The sequence below is a fragment of the Manacus candei genome, unplaced genomic scaffold, assembly GCF_025592945.1.
Source record: "Manacus candei isolate 608988 ecotype Guabito, Panama unplaced genomic scaffold, ASM2559294v1 h1tg000119l, whole genome shotgun sequence".
Taxonomy (NCBI): Eukaryota; Metazoa; Chordata; class Aves; order Passeriformes; family Pipridae; genus Manacus; species Manacus candei.
Genome location: NW_026138167.1, coordinates 206,283 through 223,773, shown reverse-complemented (window position 1 = coordinate 223,773; position 17,491 = coordinate 206,283). Strand labels below are relative to the sequence as shown.

At 51.5% G+C, this 17,491-nt stretch overlaps 1 long non-coding RNA gene across 1 annotated transcript; it reads left to right on the top strand.

The window, feature by feature from the left end:
* The first annotated feature begins 5,086 nt into the window (after positions 1–5,086).
* LOC127462140 (uncharacterized) lies at positions 5,087–17,125 on the top strand. The gene is made up of 3 exons (XR_007900306.1): positions 5,087–5,700; positions 5,877–6,178; positions 16,794–17,125. It is a non-coding gene; the product is annotated as an uncharacterized LOC127462140 (long non-coding RNA).
* Positions 17,126–17,491: the final 366 nt, after the last annotated feature.

The window sequence follows — 17,491 nt, the reverse complement described above, 5'->3', positions numbered from 1 at the left end:
AGGGGGAAAGGTGGAGGGTCCCCAGGAGTCTTGGGGGGGATCTGGGCGGTTCCCGAGAGTCTTGGGGGAGATTCGGAGGGGTCACCAGGAGCCCCTGGACCCCCTGAACTCACCCCACACCACCATGGCCTCGTTGGGGTCGCACGTGAAAAACAGCGCGGCGGGGGGAGACCCTGGGGCCGGGATCGACCGGGACCAATCGCGTTCAATCCCGATCCTCCCCTCCCCCGCCATCACCGCCCCGCTCCCGGCAGCCCCCGCGGAAGTTTCGACATTCTATTGGGTGACTCACCGGCACAAGGACAGGGGCCCAGCAGAATTTGGCAATGACGTCATTCCAGCAGAGCCGTTCTATTGGCTGCGACCCACGAGGGAGCCCCAAAACCTGTTCATGGCTTGGGGAGGAAGGACAGTCGGCACGTCCGGGAACGGGGGTGCAGAGAGTGTTCAAGTGCCCAGGAAAGGGCATCGATGTCCCAGCCCGGCCCTGCCCCCTGCTCTGCTCCGGCCTGGATTTCTCCCCTACAGGGGCAGCTGAGGTGGCTCCAGGGCGGGCGGGAGCTTCCGGGGCAGGGGGTGGCTCCTGACATGCTGCTGGAACCGCCCCTGTCTGGGCGGGCCCGTCAGCCTGGGGCACCTCCTCACCCGAGCCTGGGGGACGGGCCGGCAACTGGGAGGGGCTTTGGGAAGGAATGGGGAGGCTGAGAAGGGCTTGGAGGTCGTGGGGGTAACTGGGAAGGTGTTTGGGGGAGTTTGGGGGTTTGGGAGGGAGGTTGGGGAGATTGGGGCAGCTGTGAGGGGTTTTGGGGAATCGTCGGGGATGCGGGAAGGAACTGGGAGAGAGTTTGGGGGCATACTCAAGGGGAAGGGGGCAACTAGGAGAGGGTTTGAAAGGTCCTGGGAGGTCTGGAGGTAACTGGGAGGGGTTTGGGGGCATCTTGTGGGTTTTTGTGGGTCTGGGAGGCAGTCTGGGGGCCTCGGAGGGTTTAAGGGGAAGTTGGGAGTGTCCTGTGGGACCGGGATGGGATTTGAAGGTTCCTGGAGGGGTTGGGAGGGCTTTTTGCCTTTATACTGCGGGCATTGTCTAGTATTGATGGGGGTAATCCATGAGTTGACTGTTTCATAATCATCCAAATTTTAACAAGACTTTTAAGGTGGTCAACCTCAGTTTGAAGCAGCTCATTTTTAGCAACAAATTTATCCGATTTTTCTCCTGTTTCCCTCTCAAAGGCTAACGATGACTTCAACACCACATTTTCTGATTTCAAAACAGTAGACTCAATATCAGAAATCCATTCATGACTTCCCTGTCACCACTCCATCTGAATGTCTGTGCACTCACTGTGACCTGAGAGAAACCTGCCTGTTTGCAGCTCACTGACTGGGCAACTTTTCTTTTTGCAGGTGGAAAAGGGCAGATAAAGAAAAAACAGATGGGTCCAGCAGAAGTGATGCTGCTTCTGTCAAAAGCAGAGTAGAGGCTGAAAGCATAGCTTGCAGTCTCTTTTTTAAGGTTAGGTTCAGAGAAAAGGGTTTGCGTATAGATTGCAGTCTCTTTTTTAAGGTTAGGGTTAGGTAACAGGGTTTGCGCATAGTTTGCAGTCTCTTTTTTAAGGTTAGGGTTAGGGAAGAGGGTTTACGCATAACTTGCAGTCTCGTTTTTAGGGTTAGGGTTAGGGAAAAGGGTTTGCGCATAGCTTACATTCTCACTTTTAAGGTTAGGGTTAGGGAAAAAGGTTTGCGCATAGCTTGCAGTCTCTTGGTTAGGGTTAGGGTTAGGGAACAGGGTTTGCACATAGCTTCCAGTCTCTCTTTTAATGTTGGGGTCGGGGGACAGTGCTCTATAGAAGCAGAGTACATACTGGACAGCGGTGGGTATTCTGCCAGACACGCAACAGAACAGCAACAGCAAAAGCAGAGACCCAAGAGAAAAAGCAAAAGATTCTGACAGCGGTGGGCAGTGAATCGGGCTTATAGCCTGAGAGGGGCTTATTGGGCAGCGCTGCGTGTCCAGAATGGGCTAAAACCGCGATTGTTAGATCGCGCACTGAGACAAATTCTTCCTCACCCTAACCCTTACCCTAACAGTAACCCTGTCTTTTGCTAACCCTAAACCTAACCCTAACCCTAACTTATGCTAACTCTAACCCTAACCCTAAATTTCCTAACCCTAACCCTAACCCTTTCTAACCCTAACCCTAACTCAAAACCTAACCCTAACCCTAACCCTAACCCTAACCCTAACCCTAAACCCTAACCCTAACCCTAACCCTAACACTAAACCCTAAACCAAAAGGAAACTTCCTTTGCTATGCCTACTGGGCGGAGTCAGTGCTGATTGGTGTTACAACCCGCCCCAGGAAAAGGGGAGAGGGGGTAACTCAGGTTTTTATTAATAATTCCCTTGGGGTGGATTAAAATGAAACGACACTAAATAATCGGTGTCTGAAAACATATACTGGCAAGGTTTATTTTAACAATTCTGTATCAACAGGCATGCTAGCAGTTTGGGAGTTGGGCTATCAGTTGGGAGGCATGGCTGAAAACAGGAAACAAGAGCCCTAATTCCCAGGAAAGAAAGCCTGGAAGCTTTGGCTTTGTGGTGCAGTTGGTGGGCCACACTGGGCACTCCATGGGCAGGCAGCAAGAGTTTTCTGGATCTGGGAGTCAATCTGGGGGCCTCGGAGTGTTTGAGGGGAAGTTGGGAGTGTCCTGTGGGACCAGGATGGGATTTGAGGGCTCCTGGAGGGGCTGGGACGGGTGTATACTGCGGGCATTGTCTAGTATTGATGGGGGTAATCAGTGAGCTGACTGTTTCATAATCATCCAAATTTTAACATACAATATGATTATTAGAATAAAAAGCAAAAAGGTAATATCAACAAAACAGTAACAGGGTGAAGCTCTTGGTTGAAGACTGGTTTCTTCTTTTTCTCCAGTGATTTTAATTCTTTTTCGTCTGGGTTTTAATCCCATCTTTGGCATTTTGCTGCCAACATTTTGTCCCCATATCCATTGGAAATTGTATTAACTGTTGATGAGAACAAAGTGGAATCCCAAGGTATGTGATATATTGATAGGGTTTCACTGGTTGGCTTTTAATTTGTCCAGGTTTATCGCCATAATGCTTCTGCTCTTTAACCACTTGAATCAGAATGAATTGAGTTGTTTTCTGGGTCGGGTTCTCTTTTTGAGTCCAAGGTTTTTTAGTGGATTCAGTATCAGGCACAAAGGAAATTGAGGGAGGTAAAGAATAATCTTCCCTTTGTTCATTATCACAGGGATCACTCAGTGTATTTTCATTAATGTGAGGAAAGCAGGGAGACTCTAGAAACGTCAGTTGAACTTCAAATTCTCCTTGTTTCTTTCTCTCCTGAGACTTAGAATCAGGCTTCTCTGTGGTTTCCCAAGTCTCAATGCCAGGGTAAGACACTGGTTTATGAAGTTGTCTGACCAAACCAGGAGCCTGTTTTTTTAGCAACAGTTTTCTCTCTGCACTCTGGTGCAACAAGACTTTGAAGGTGGTCAACCTCAGTTTGAAGCAGCTCATTTTTAGCAACAAATTTATCCGATTTTTCTCCTGTTTCCCTCTCAAAGGCTAACGATGACTTCAGCACCACATTTTCTGATTTCAAAACAGTAGATTCAACATCAGAAATCCATTCACGACTTCCCTGTCAGCACTCCATCCGAATGTCTGTGCTCTCACTTTGACCTGAGAGAAACCTCAGGAAGGTGGAAAAGGGTAGATAAAGAAAAAACAGATGGGTCCAGCAGAAGTGATGCTGCTTCTGTCAAAAGCAGAGCAGAGACCGAAAGCACTTTAGGAAGTTGCTTACAGAAGCACTTGTGCATTCCAAGTTACAGCTCAGGAGTCTCAGTGACTTGTCCAACATGAGAGTTTCTTTTCCATTTCTCAACCCCCAGATTCCTCAGGAGTAGGAAACTGGAAACACTGACTGAGAAAAGCTCCATTCCTTCCTAATAATTGTGCTTTGCCCTTCCCATTTGACAGTGCTCTTGGAAATGTGCTGCTGTGATCTGGATCTGTGAGCAACCCTGACCTCCCAGAGCACTCATCCAATGGCAGGAAGACCCCACCTGGCTCCTGCTGGGGTTCTTGCCACCACGACCCAGTATGGGTCAATGGAATGGGGAGCAGGGCGGTGGGACCAGTAAGGACCAGTGTCATGGTTTGAGATAGCCCCAAAATCCAATTCCCTAGCTCCATCCCCCCTCCCACATCTCAACCTAATGTGAGATGGGTTTTTCCAGACAAAACACACACCAGACTCAAAGTGGGGGAAAGGGAATATATTACAATGACTGTACAAATAAATACCATATCACACTATACACATGATCACAAACTATCTCTACCATGACATATGTATTTACAATGATCAGATCTCTTCTCCCCTCCAAATAAAAGTCCAGGAGGGAAAGAAGGACAGATCCCTTCCAGTCTCTGAACAGCAGCATCTTCTGAGGCAGCAGTCTGTCTGTCTTCTCCACATGCAGCAGCTGATAGCTGGATTTCTGCCAGCACTCACGAGGGAGGTATTCAAGCCTCTCTCGGCCCCATCGCCTCCAACCGAGGGGTCTTCCGTGGGCTTCGTAACCCCAGACAAGGTCGTATCACCACGTCATATCACGAAGACACAGGGGTGTCTTCGTGACGGTCTGGTATCTCCAGGAGACTCAGCTCCTTGCAGGGCCTCTGTGCCCTGTCTCTCAGGCTGCCACTGTGGCAGCAGTGCAAGGGGGGGGAGCCAAGGTCAACTCCCCCCGCATTCCTCTGGCCGTCCCGGTCCAGCTCCGGGACACTCTGAGCTTCTCAGCTCCTCTCTCTCTCTCCAGTGCTGCATGTCTAAAACTCTTCTCCTTAATAGGAGTCCATCTCCCTCTTTTCTCAGAGGGATCTCAAAGGAGTTTTGGGGGGGTTGGTACAGTCTTACCCCCAGAACTCTGTCTCTCAGGCTGCTGGCTCTCTCTTCCTCCCGGCTCTCCTTCCAAGAGTCCTTTCTCTGGTGCTGCATGTTGCTTCTGCTGCTCCTTCAGTTCAGGTGTTATCTCTCCTGGCTCTCTGCCACCATTTCTCTGGTCAGTGCCGGCTGCTGCTCTGCGCCCATGGAGAAAACATCTCCCGGCATAACTACAGGCACCTAGCCCAGCTTTATGCTGTTCCAGGTCCCTGCAGCCCCCCAGCCAGGGGCTGGGAGGGCCCAGAGGGCCCAAGGGGCTCAGAGCCCCTTCCTCGTGGCTCACAACATGGCCACCTCTCCAACAACAACCAAAACTACTACTCTTCTTTTCCGGTGAGCTTGTGATATGTTTACATTTCTGCAGGAGCGCCCATTGGACAGAACTCCAAAACTTCCAGGGGTTTCCACCCCTTGGGGTCTACCACTCTTCTAGCCTCTGGGGGAAAACAAGATTCAAACCATGACAACCAGTTAAGGGGGTTGGGGGCACTTCAGCATCTCCATCAAGGTCAGACCAGTACAGAGCAGCATAGACCAGTATAGATTGGTATAGACCAGTATAAACCAGTATGGACCAGTATAGACCAGTAAAAAACCAGTACGGACCAGTATGGACCAGTATGGACCAGTACAGGTCACTAGAACAGCGAGCAGGGTGGTGGGACCAGTAAGGACCAGTTAAGGGGGTTGGGGGCACTTCAGCATCTCCATCAAGGTCAGACCAGTACAGACCGGTACAAACCAGTATGGACCAGTATAGACCAGTATAAACCAGGGTAGAGCAGTATAAACCGATATAAACCAGTACGGGACACTGAAACAGGGAGTGGGGTGGTGGGATCAGTAAGGACCAGTTAAGGGGGTTGGGGGCGCTTCATCATCTCCGTCAAGGTCAGACCAGTACAGACCAGTATAAACCAGGGTAGAGCAGTATAAACCAGTATAAACCAGTACGGGTCCCTGGAACGGGGAATGGGGTGGTGGGACCAGTAAGAACCAGTTAAGGGGGTTGGGGGCACTTCAGCATCTCCATCAAGGTCAGGTCAGTATAAACCCGTATAGACCAGTATGGGCCAGTATAAACCGGTATAAACCAGTATGGACCAGTACAGGTTACTGGAACGGGGAATGGGGCGGTGGGACCAGTAAGGACCAGTTAAGGGGGTTGGGGGCACTTCAGCATCTCCATCAAGGTCAGACCAGTACAGACCAGTATAAACCAGGATAGACCAGTATAAACCAGTATGGACCAGTACAGGTCAGTGGAACGCGGAATGGGGTGGTGGGACCAGTAAGGACCAGTTAAGGCAGAACTCAACTGGGACTTACTGGGTTTTGGGTGGGCGTGTCCCCTCCCAATGATGGACCCACTTTCAGCCCCTCCCCCCACCTTTAAGGGCCCCCCCAAAGCCCCTCCCCCCCCTTCCTGCACCTCCCCAACCCTCAGGGTCCCTCCTGTCCCTCCCCCACCCACCCTCAGGGTCCCTTCCTTCCCCTCCCCCCAGTGAACCTGCTACCCCTCCCCCACTCTCAGGAGCCCTCCCTGTCCCTCCCCCACCTTCAGGGGCCCTCAGGACCCCTCCCCCAACCTCAGAGACTCTCCTGCCCCTCCCCCACCCTCGGGGAACTTCCTACCCTTCCCCCACCCTCAGGGACCCTCAGGGCCCCTCCTTCACTTTCGGGGTCCCTCCCTGCCCCTCCCCAACCCTCAGGACCCTCCTGCCCCTCCCCCCACCTCGGGGTCCCTCCTGCCCCTCCCCCACCCTCAGGGACCCGCCTACCCCTCCCCCACCCTCAGGGACGGTCCTGCCCTTCCCCCACCCTCAGGGAACCTCCTGCACTTCCCCCACGCTCAAGGACCATCCTGCTCCATCCCCACCCTCAGTGTTCCCTCCTTCCCCTCCCCCCCCCACTGGGGCCGTTACTGGTCCCTTACTGGTCTGTACTGGGAAGGGAGAGGGGAGGGGCCGCCCCCTCGAGGCCCCTCCCCCCAGTGACGTCACCGGGTCCCAAAAATAGCCCCGGGGGCCCAAACTGGAGGGGGGACCTGGAGCCGCTCCCAGTGTGACCAGTTCAGGTACTGGGAGGGACTGGGAGGGAACTGGGAGGGACTGGGAGGGACTGGGAGGGGGCAGGGCTTCCCCCCCGCCCCCCCTCTGTGTCCTTGCGGTGACCTTGGGGAGGGAGGGGGATGGGCCGCTCCCAGTGGCTCCCAGTAGCTCCCAGTAACCCCAGTAATGCCTCCGGTATCTCCAGCGACCCCCCCAGTAAACCCAGTCACCACCCCAGTAGCTCCTAGTAGCTCCCAGTAACCCCAGTGTCTATCCCAGTAGCTCCCAGTAGCTCCCAGTAATCCTAGTGTCCATCCCAGTAACTCCCAGTAACCCCAGTGTCCAGCCAGTAGCTCCCAGGAACTCTCAGTAAGCCCCCTAGTAGCTCCCAGTAACTCCCAGTAAGCCCCCTAGTAGCTCCCAGTAACTCCCAGTAACCCCAGTGACCCCCCCAGTAGCTCCCAGTAACCCCAGTGTCCATCCCAGTAACCCCAGTCACCCCCCCAGTAGCTCCCAGGAACTCCCAGTAAGCCCCCCAGTAGCTCCCAGTAACTCCCAGTAACTCCAGTAGCTCCCAGTAACTCCCAGTAACCCCAGTGACCCCCCCAGTAGCTCCCAGTAACCCCAGTGTCCATCCCAGTAACCCCAGTGACTCCCCCAGTAGCTCCCAGTAACTCCGGTGTCCATCCCAGTAACCCCAGTGACCCCCCAGTAGCTTCCAGTAGCTCCCAGTAACTCCCAGTGTCCTCCCCAGTGCCTCCCAGTATGTCCCAGTTTAAGCCAGTTCCCCCCCCCTCGTGGGCCCTGGGCCGGGTGGGGGAGGGGCGGGCTCACATTTCCATGGCAACATCCCTTTCCCTCTGGCCCAGTTTCTCCCAGTTCCTCCCAGTTTAACCCAGTTTTTCCACATTTTTCCCCATTTTTCCACATTTCCCCCCATTTTCCCCATTTTTCCCAGATTTTCCCCCATTTTTCCACATTTGCCTGAATTTTTCCCCATTTCCCCCCCATTTTCCAGATTTTTCCCAATTTTCCTACATTTTCCCAGATTTTCCCCCCATTTTCCCAGATTTTTCCCCATTTTTTCCACATTTTCCCGGATTTTTCCCAGATTTTTCCTCCACTTTTCCCAGAATTTCCCACATTTTTCCAGATTTTTCCCACATTTTTTCCCATTTTTCCCACATTTTCTCAGATTTTTCTCCAGATTTTCTTCCACATTTTCCCACATTTTCCCACATTTTTCTTGATTTTTCTCGATTTTCCCCATTTTGCCGGATTTCTCCTCATTTCCCCCATTTTCCCACCGTTTTTCCCAATTTTTTCACATTTTCCCAGATTTTTCCCCATTTCGCCCCCATTTTCTCCGATTTTTTCCCATTTTCCCACATTTTCCCAAATTTTTTCCCACATTTTCCCAAATTTTTTCTCACATTTTCCCAGATTTTCTCCCTCTTTCCCCAGATTTTTCCTCAGTTTTCCCATTTTTTCCCAGATTTTTTCCCGATTATTTTCCCACATTTTCCCAGATTTCCCCCCTTTTTTTCCCACATTTCCCCGGATTTTTTCCCAATTTCCCCCCATTTTCCATGATTTTTCCCACATTTTCCCAGATTTTTCCTCATTTTTCCCCATTTTTCCCAGATTTTTTCCATTTTTTCCCCTTTCCCCCCCATTTTTTCCACATTTTTCCCAGATTTTCTCCCATTTTCCCCAGAATTTCCCAGGTTTTTTCCCAATTTTTCCCCATTTTCCCAGTTTTTTTCCCAATTTTTCCCCATTTTCCCAGAGTTTTTCTCGATTTCCCCCCATTTTCCCAGATTTTCCCCCCATTTTTCCCACATTTTCCCAGATTTTCACACATTTTTCCCCATTTTCCCCAGAATTTCCCACATTTTCCCCCATTTTTCCCCATTTCCCCGGATTTTTCTCACATTTTTCCCAGAATTTTCCGCAATTTCCCCATTTGCCCACATTTTCCCAGATTTTTCACCATTTTCCTGATTTTCCCCCCATTTTTCCCACATTTTCACACATTTCTCTCCAGATTTTTCCCCCCATTTCTCCCCCATTTCCCCACATTTTCTTGGATTTTTGGGTCCCCAGTTTTCCAAATTTCCCAAATTTCCCCAGTGGGAAAAAATGGGGGGAAAAAATAGGAATTTTGGGGAAAATGGGGAAAAATTGGGGAAAAAAGTGGGAAATTTGGTGAACACGAATGAAAAATTGGGAAAAATGGGGGAAAATTTGAGAAAAAAGTGGGAAATTTGGGGAAAATTGATAAAAATGGGGAAAAATGGGGGGAAATTTAGGAAAACTGGGGGAAAATCTGGGAAAATGTGGACAAACGGGGGAAATTTTGGGGAAAAAGTCAGAAATTTGGGGAAATGGGGGATTTTGAGGGGAAATGGAGGGAAAATTGGGAAAAAAGTAAGAAATTTGGGGAAAACGGGTGAAAAATCAGGAAAAATGGGGGATAATTGGGAAAAATTAGGGGAAATTTAGGAAAAAATTGGGAAAAAATGGCGGAATTTGGGGAAAATGGGGAAATTTGGGAAAAATGGGGTGAATTGAGAAAAAAATGGGGGAATTTGGGTAAAATTGGATGAAAAATTGGGGAAAGTTGGGAAAAATGGAGGGAAATTTGGGGAAAATGGGAAAAAATGGGGGAAATTTGGGAACAATGGAAGGAATTTGGAAAAGAAATAGGGAAAAATTGAGAAAAATGGGGAAATTTTGGAAAAATGGGGGAAATGGGGGGAAAAGTGGGGAAAGAGTGGGAAATTTGGGAGAAATGGATGAAAAACTGGGAAAAATGAGGGGAAATTTGGGAAAAACTTGGGTGTCCCCACCAGGTTCAATCCCGCCATGGCCCCGATAGCCCCGGGATCAGGTGAGACCCCTACCCCATGCCCTGACCCCTCCCCCTCCCCGAGGTCACTGCCCTGACCGCCCGAGTCTAGGCTGTGACCCCTCCCCCACGCCGTGGCCCCTCCCACACTTTATGGCCCCTTCCCCATTCTGTGGCCCCTACCCCATTCTGTAGCCCCTACCCCACTCTGTGACCCCTCTCCCACTTCATGGCCCCTCCCCCACCCCTGACCCCTCCCCCACTCTCAGACCCTTCCCCCACTTTATGGCCCCTCCCCCACTCTGTGGCTCCTGCCCCACTCTGTGACCCCTCCCCCATTCTGTGACCCCTCTCCCACTCTGTGGCCCCTCCCCCACTTTACGGCCTCTCCCCCACTCGGTGACCCCTCCCCCACCGACAGCTTCTCCCTGCAGAGAGAACAGCCAACACACTATTTCACTTCTCACTTTAACAAAACTCTTTTCTCCTTCAAGCCCCTCAAAGGCGCCAAGGCCACATAGGAGGCCACACACAAACAGTACTCCTCTTCCCACTTGACTACACCTTCTCCCTCACTGTTCTACAGGGAACACCAGGAATCTGCTCGCAGAGGCCTCTCGTTTCCCAGCAGTAGCTCAGCACAAGGAGTTAAAGGAGCTCAAGCCTTAGGCCACAAGAGCTGACAGCGAGGAAACTTTGGGAGCAAACTAATGCTGCTAACACGGACCCAGCTGAATCCAGCACACAATCACAGAATCCAAGAGTCCTTCAGCTTGGAAAAGACCTCCAAGCTCACTGAGTCTTGTGCAGCCCCTCCCTGACTGCCTGCAGGGACTGGATGATGCTTTGCACAAGCACCAAAAGGAATGTTGTGAAAGCCATGGCCTGCAGGAGGACACAGAGAAGGGCTTGGTTGGGGCTGGGAAGGAGGGAGCTGGCGCTGGGGGAGCGGGGATGGAGCCTCGGGGATGTGGAGCAGCAAGGACAGGGGCCCAGGCAGCTGGCAGGAGGCAAGGCCTCACCCCCTGCCCCAGCAGCAGCACCGGGCCCTGCCCAAGGCGCTCCTGCCAGGGGCTGGGCCCTGCAGGCAGGGGCAGAACCCACTCCCTGGGGCGGCCTTGTTCCCCGGCCCTCGTCCGGCCCAGCCTCTCCCTGTGTGCGTGCTCCCCACAGCACAGGCTGCACTGGGCAGCATCCCCTGATGGGCCCTGCAGAGCTGCCCCACGGGGACACTTCCCTTTTATGTCACAGGTGCCACAGCCTGTCCCAGCCAGCCCTGCCCATTGTCCCCACCCCGGCTCAGTGACTCACAGTGGCCCCTGGCAACCAAAGAACCAAAGCCCCACACCCCCAGAGTGCAGCCCTACCCATGTGCAAGGGGCCCCCAAAGGGTTCCCTGCACAAAGCAGCCCCTCCAAACCCTTGTCAGATAGAAAACTGGGGGACGTGACCCTTGGATGCTTTTAGGACAGAGATACAAGCTTTTCTTGAATAATGGAGGGGGTCACTTTTTAATTATTAATATTTACAGTTATCCATTTGGGGACAGGATGTCCTACAGGCTAATGTGGTGTCACATTTGGAGTGAAAAGTACTTTTCAAAGAAACCCAGGGTGCATGGGTGATGCAGAGGAAGCTGCCAAGTCACCCAATGTGAAGCTCAACACTGCTTTGCAACAGCACTGCCCTTTCACACACATCTTTGGCAAAGACAAAGATGTCAGGCTTTAGTTTCTAAATCAGTAACACTTGACAAGACCTCTTTATGAACTGACAGCAAGAGAACTTAGGAGCAGCTTAGGGTTGGCAAGTGTAGGAGCCCAGAAGAGAAGGGCTGATGGGTATGTCATGAACACTGACAGCTGGATGGTCGTGGAGCGGACCAAGGACTGCCAGATACAAAAGACATCACCTGCTGGACTTGGCCCAAACACCAGCCCCCTCCTCTCCCTTCTCAACCACTCAACCACAGCCTGCACACACCCACACCTGCCAGGGCCAACTGGCTGTTTCTCTTCTCTTTTCTGCCTGGGGGCGAAGGAAGAAGGACAGGGAGGGCATTTGCCTTCGGGCCAGAGGGAAGGAGAAGGAGATCCCCCCAAATCCATCCCTGGCAGGATGGGGGCTGGAGGAGACATTGGGGGACCCCCAAGAATATTTTCGAGGGGAAGAAAGGATGGGGGCACCCACAGGGGGTTGGGGGGGGGGAGGGACCCAGGAATCTCGTGGTGGGACACTGGGGAGTTCCCAGTAGTTTCTTGGGGGGGCGGACCCCCAGCAGCCCGGGGTGGAAAAATGGACGGAGGAATCCGCCGTAAAGGGTTGGTGACACCCAAAAGACTCTAGGAGGGGGTCGGGAGGGGCCCCGGAGTCCTGAAGAGTGTTTGGGGGCCCCCAGGAGGGAGTCTGGGGGTCTGAGGTAGTCCCAGGAGATTTTCAAGGGTTAAGGGGATGCACAGGAGATTTGGGGGAGGAGGGGGAAAGGTGGAGGGTCCCCAGGAGTCTTGGGGGGGATCTGGGCGGTTCCCGAGAGTCTTGGGGGAGATTCGGAGGGGTCACCAGGAGCCCCTGGACCCCCTGAACTCACCCCACACCACCATGGCCTCGTTGGGGTCGCACGTGAAAAACAGCGTGGCGGGGGGAGACCCTGGGGCCGGGATCGACCGGGACCAATCGCGTTCAATCCCGATCCTCCCCTCCCCCGCCATCACCGCCCCGCTCCCGGCAGCCCCCGCGGAAGTTTCGACATTCTATTGGGTGACTCACCGGCACAAGGACAGGGGCCCAGCAGAATTTGGCAATGACGTCATTCCAGCAGAGCCGTTCTATTGGCTGCGACCCACGAGGGAGCCCCAAAACCTGTTCATGGCTTGGGGAGGAAGGACAGTCGGCACGTCCGGGAACGGGGGTGCAGAGAGTGTTCAAGTGCCCAGGAAAGGGCATCGATGTCCCAGCCCGGCCCTGCCCCCTGCTCTGCTCCGGCCTGGATTTCTCCCCTACAGGGGCAGCTGAGGTGGCTCCAGGGCGGGCGGGAGCTTCCGGGGCAGGGGGTGGCTCTTGACATGCTGTTGGAACCGCCCCTGTCTGGGCGGGCCCGTCAGCCTGGGGCACCTCCTCACCCGAGCCTGGGGGACGGGCCGGCAACTGGGAGGGGCTTTGGGAAGGAATGGGGAGGCTGAGAAGGGCTTGGAGGTCGTGGGGGTAACTGGGAAGGTGTTTGGGGGAGTTTGGGGGTTTGGGAGGGAGGTTGGGGAGATTGGGGTAGCTGTGAGGGGTTTTGGGGAATCGTCGGGGATGTGGGAAGGAACTGGGAGAGAGTTTGGGGGCATACTCAAGGGGAAGGGGGCAACTAGGAGAGGGTTTGAAAGGTCCTGGGAGGGCTGGAGGTAACTGGGAGGGGTTTGGGGGCATCTTGTGGGTTTTTGTGGGTCTGGGAGGCAGTCTGGGGGCCTCGGAGGGTTTAAGGGGAAGTTGGGAGTGTCCTGTGGGACCGGGATGGGATTTGAGGGTTCCTGGAGGGGCTGGGAGGGCTTTTTGCCTTTATACTGCGGGCATTGTCTAGTATTGATGGGGGTAATCCATGAGTTGACTGTTTCATAATCATCCAAATTTTAACAAGACTTTTAAGGTGGTCAACCTCAGTTTGAAGCAGCTCATTTTTAGCAACAAATTTATCCGATTTTTCTCCTGTTTCCCTCTCAAAGGCTAACGATGACTTCAACACCACATTTTCTGATTTCAAAACAGTAGACTCAACATCAGAAATCCATTCATGACTTCCCTGTCACCACTCCATCTGAATGTCTGTGCACTCACTGTGACCTGAGAGAAACCTGCCTGTTTGCAGCTCACTGACTGGGCAACTTTTCTTTTTGCAGGTGGAAAAGGGCAGATAAAGAAAAAACAGATGGGTCCAGCAGAAGTGATGCTGCTTCTGTCAAAAGCAGAGCAGAGGCTGAAAGCATAGCTTGCAGTCTCTTTTTTAAGGTTAGGTTCAGAGAAAAGGGTTTGCGTATAGATTGCAGTCTCTTTTTTAAGGTTAGGGTTAGGTAACAGGGTTTGCGCATAGTTTGCAGTCTCTTTTTTAAGGTTAGGGTTAGGGAAGAGGGTTTACGCATAACTTGCAGTCTCGTTTTTAGGGTTAGGGTTAGGGAAAAGGGTTTGCGCATAGCTTGCATTCTCACTTTTAACGTTAGGGTTAGGGAAAAAGGTTTGCGCATAGCTTGCAGTCTCTTGGTTAGGGTTAGGGTTAGGGAACAGGGTTTGCACATAGCTTCCAGTCTCTCTTTTAATGTTGGGGTCGGGGGACAGTGCTCTATAGAAGCAGAGTACATACTGGACGGCGGTGGGTATTCTGCCAGACACGCAACAGAACAGCAACAGCAAAAGCAGAGACCCAAGAGAAAAAGCAAAAGATTCTGACAGCGGTGGGCAGTGAATCGGGCTTATAGTCCCAGAGGGGCTTATTGGGCAGCGCTGCGTGTCCAGAATGGGCTAAAACCGCGATTGTTAGATCGCGCACTGAGACAAATTCTTCCTCACCCTAACCCTTACCCTAACAGTAACCCTGTCTTTTGCTAACCCTAAACCTAACCCTAACCCTAACCCTAACTTATGCTAACTCTAACCCTAACCCTAAATTTCCTAACCCTAACCCTAACCCTTTCTAACCCTAACCCTAACTCAAAACCTAACCCTAACCCTAACCCTAACCCTAACCCTAACCCTAAACTCTAACCCTAACCCTAACCCTAACACTAAACCCTAAACCAAAAGGAAACTTCCTTTGCTATGCCTACCGGGCGGAGTCAGTGCTGATTGGTGTTACAACCCGCCCCAGGAAAAGGGGAGAGGGGATAACTCAGGTTTTTATTAATAATTCCCTTGGGGTGGATTAAAATGAAACGACACTAAATAATCGGTGTCTGAAAACATATACTGGCAAGGTTTATTTTAACAATTCTGTATCAACAGGCATGCTAGCAGTTTGGGAGTTGGGCTATCAGTTGGGAGGCATGGCTGAAAACAGGAAACAAGAGCCCTAATTCCCAGGAAAGAAAGCCTGGAAGCTTTGGCTTTGTGGTGCAGTTGGTGGGCCACACTGGGCACTCCATGGGCAGGCAGCAAGAGTTTTCTGGATCTGGGAGTCAATCTGGGGGCCTCGGAGTGTTTGAGGGGAAGTTGGGAGTGTCCTGTGGGACCAGGATGGGATTTGAGGGCTCCTGGAGGGGCTGGGACGGGTGTATACTGCGGGCATTGTCTAGTATTGATGGGGGTAATCAGTGAGCTGACTGTTTCATAATCATCCAAATTTTAACATACAATATGATTATTAGAATAAAAAGCAAAAAGGTAATATCAACAAAACAGTAACAGGGTGAAGCTCTTGGTTGAAGACTGGTTTCTTCTTTTTCTCCAGTGATTTTAATTCTTTTTCGTCTGGGTTTTAATCCCATCTTTGGCATTTTGCTGCCAACATTTTGTCCCCATATCCATTGGAAATTGTATTAACTGTTGATGAGAACAAAGTGGAATCCCAAGGTATGTGATATATTGATAGGATTTCACTGGTTGGCTTTTAATTTGTCCGGGTTTATCGCCATAATGCTTCTGCTCTTTAACCACTTGAATCAGAATGGAGTTGTTTTCTGGGTCGGGTTCTCTTTTTGAGTCCAAGGTTTTTTAGTGGATTCAGTATCAGGCACAAAGGAAATTGAGGGAGGTAAAGAATAATCTTCCCTTTGTTCATTATCACAGGGATCACTCAGTGTATTTTCATTAATGTGAGGAAAGCAGGGAGACTCTAGAAACGTCAGTTGAACTTCAAATTCTCCTTGTTTCTTTCTCTCCTGAGACTTAGAATCAGGCTTCTCTGTGGTTTCCCAAGTCTCAATGCCAGGGTAAGACACTGGTTTATGAAGTTGCCTGACCAAACCAGGAGCCTGTTTTTTTAGCAACAGTTTTCTCTCTGCACTCTGGTGCAACAAGACTTTGAAGGTGGTCAACCTCAGTTTGAAGCAGCTCATTTTTAGCAACAAATTTATCCGATTTTTCTCCTGTTTCCCTCTCAAAGGCTAACGATGACTTCAGCACCACATTTTCTGATTTCAAAACAGTAGATTCAACATCAGAAATCCATTCACGACTTCCCTGTCAGCACTCCATCCAAATGTCTGTGCTCTCACTTTGACCTGAGAGAAACCTCAGGAAGGTGGAAAAGGGTAGATAAAGAAAAAACAGATGGGTCCAGCAGAAGTGATGCTGCTTCTGTCAAAAGCAGAGCAGAGACCGAAAGCACTTTAGGAAGTTGCTTACAGAAGCACTTGTGCATTCCAAGTTACAGCTCAGGAGTCTCAGTGACTTGTCCAACATGAGAGTTTCTTTTCCATTTCTCAACCCCCAGATTCCTCAGGAGTAGGAAACTGGAAACACTGACTGAGAAAAGCTCCATTCCTTCCTAATAATTGTGCTTTGCCCTTCCCATTTGACAGTGCTCTTGGAAATGTGCTGCTGTGATCTGGATCTGTGAGCAGCCCTGACCTCCCAGAGCACTCATCCAATGGCAGGAAGACCCCACCTGGCTCCTGCTGGGGTTCTTGCCACCACGACCCAGTATGGGTCAATGGAATGGGGAGCAGGGCGGTGGGACCAGTAAGGACCAGTTAAGGGGGTTGGGGGCACTTCAGCATCTCCATCAAGGTCAGACCAGTACAGAGCAGCATAGACCAGTATAGATCGGTATAGACCAGTATAAACCAGTATGGACCAGTATAGACCAGTAAAAAACCAGTACGGACCAGTATGGACCAGTATGGACCAGTACAGGTCACTAGAACAGTGAGCAGGGTGGTGGGACCAGTAAGAACCAGTTAAGGGGGTTGGGGGCACTTCAGCATCTCCATCAAGGTCAGACCAGTACAGACCGGTACAAACCAGTATGGACCAGTATAGACCAGTATAAACCAGGGTAGAGCAGTATAAACCGATATAAACCAGTACGGGTCACTGAAACAGGGAGTGGGGTGGTGGGATCAGTAAGGACCAGTTAAGGGGGTTGGGGGCGCTTCATCATCTCCGTCAAGGTCAGACCAGTACAGACCAGTATAAACCAGTATAGACCAGTATGGACTGGTATAGACCGGTATAGACCAGTATAAACCAGTACAGACCGGTACGGGTCATTGGAATGGGGAATGGGGCAGTGGGACCAGTAAGGACCAGTTAAGGGGGTTGGGGGCACTTCATCATCTCCATCAAGGTCAGACCAGTACAGACCAGTATAAACCAGGGTAGAGCAGTATAAACCAGTATAAACCAGTACGGGTCCCTGGAACGGGGAATGGGGTGGTGGGACCAGTAAGAACCAGTTAAGGGGGTTGGGGGCACTTCAGCATCTCCATCAAGGTCAGGTCAGTATAAACCCGTATAGACCAGTATGGGCCAGTATAAACCGGTATAAACCAGTATGGACCAGTACAGGTTACTGGAACGGGGAATGGGGCGGTGGGACCAGTAAGGACCAGTTAAGGGGGTTGGGGGCACTTCAGCATCTCCATCAAGGTCAGACCAGTACAGACCAGTATAAACCAGGATAGACCAGTATA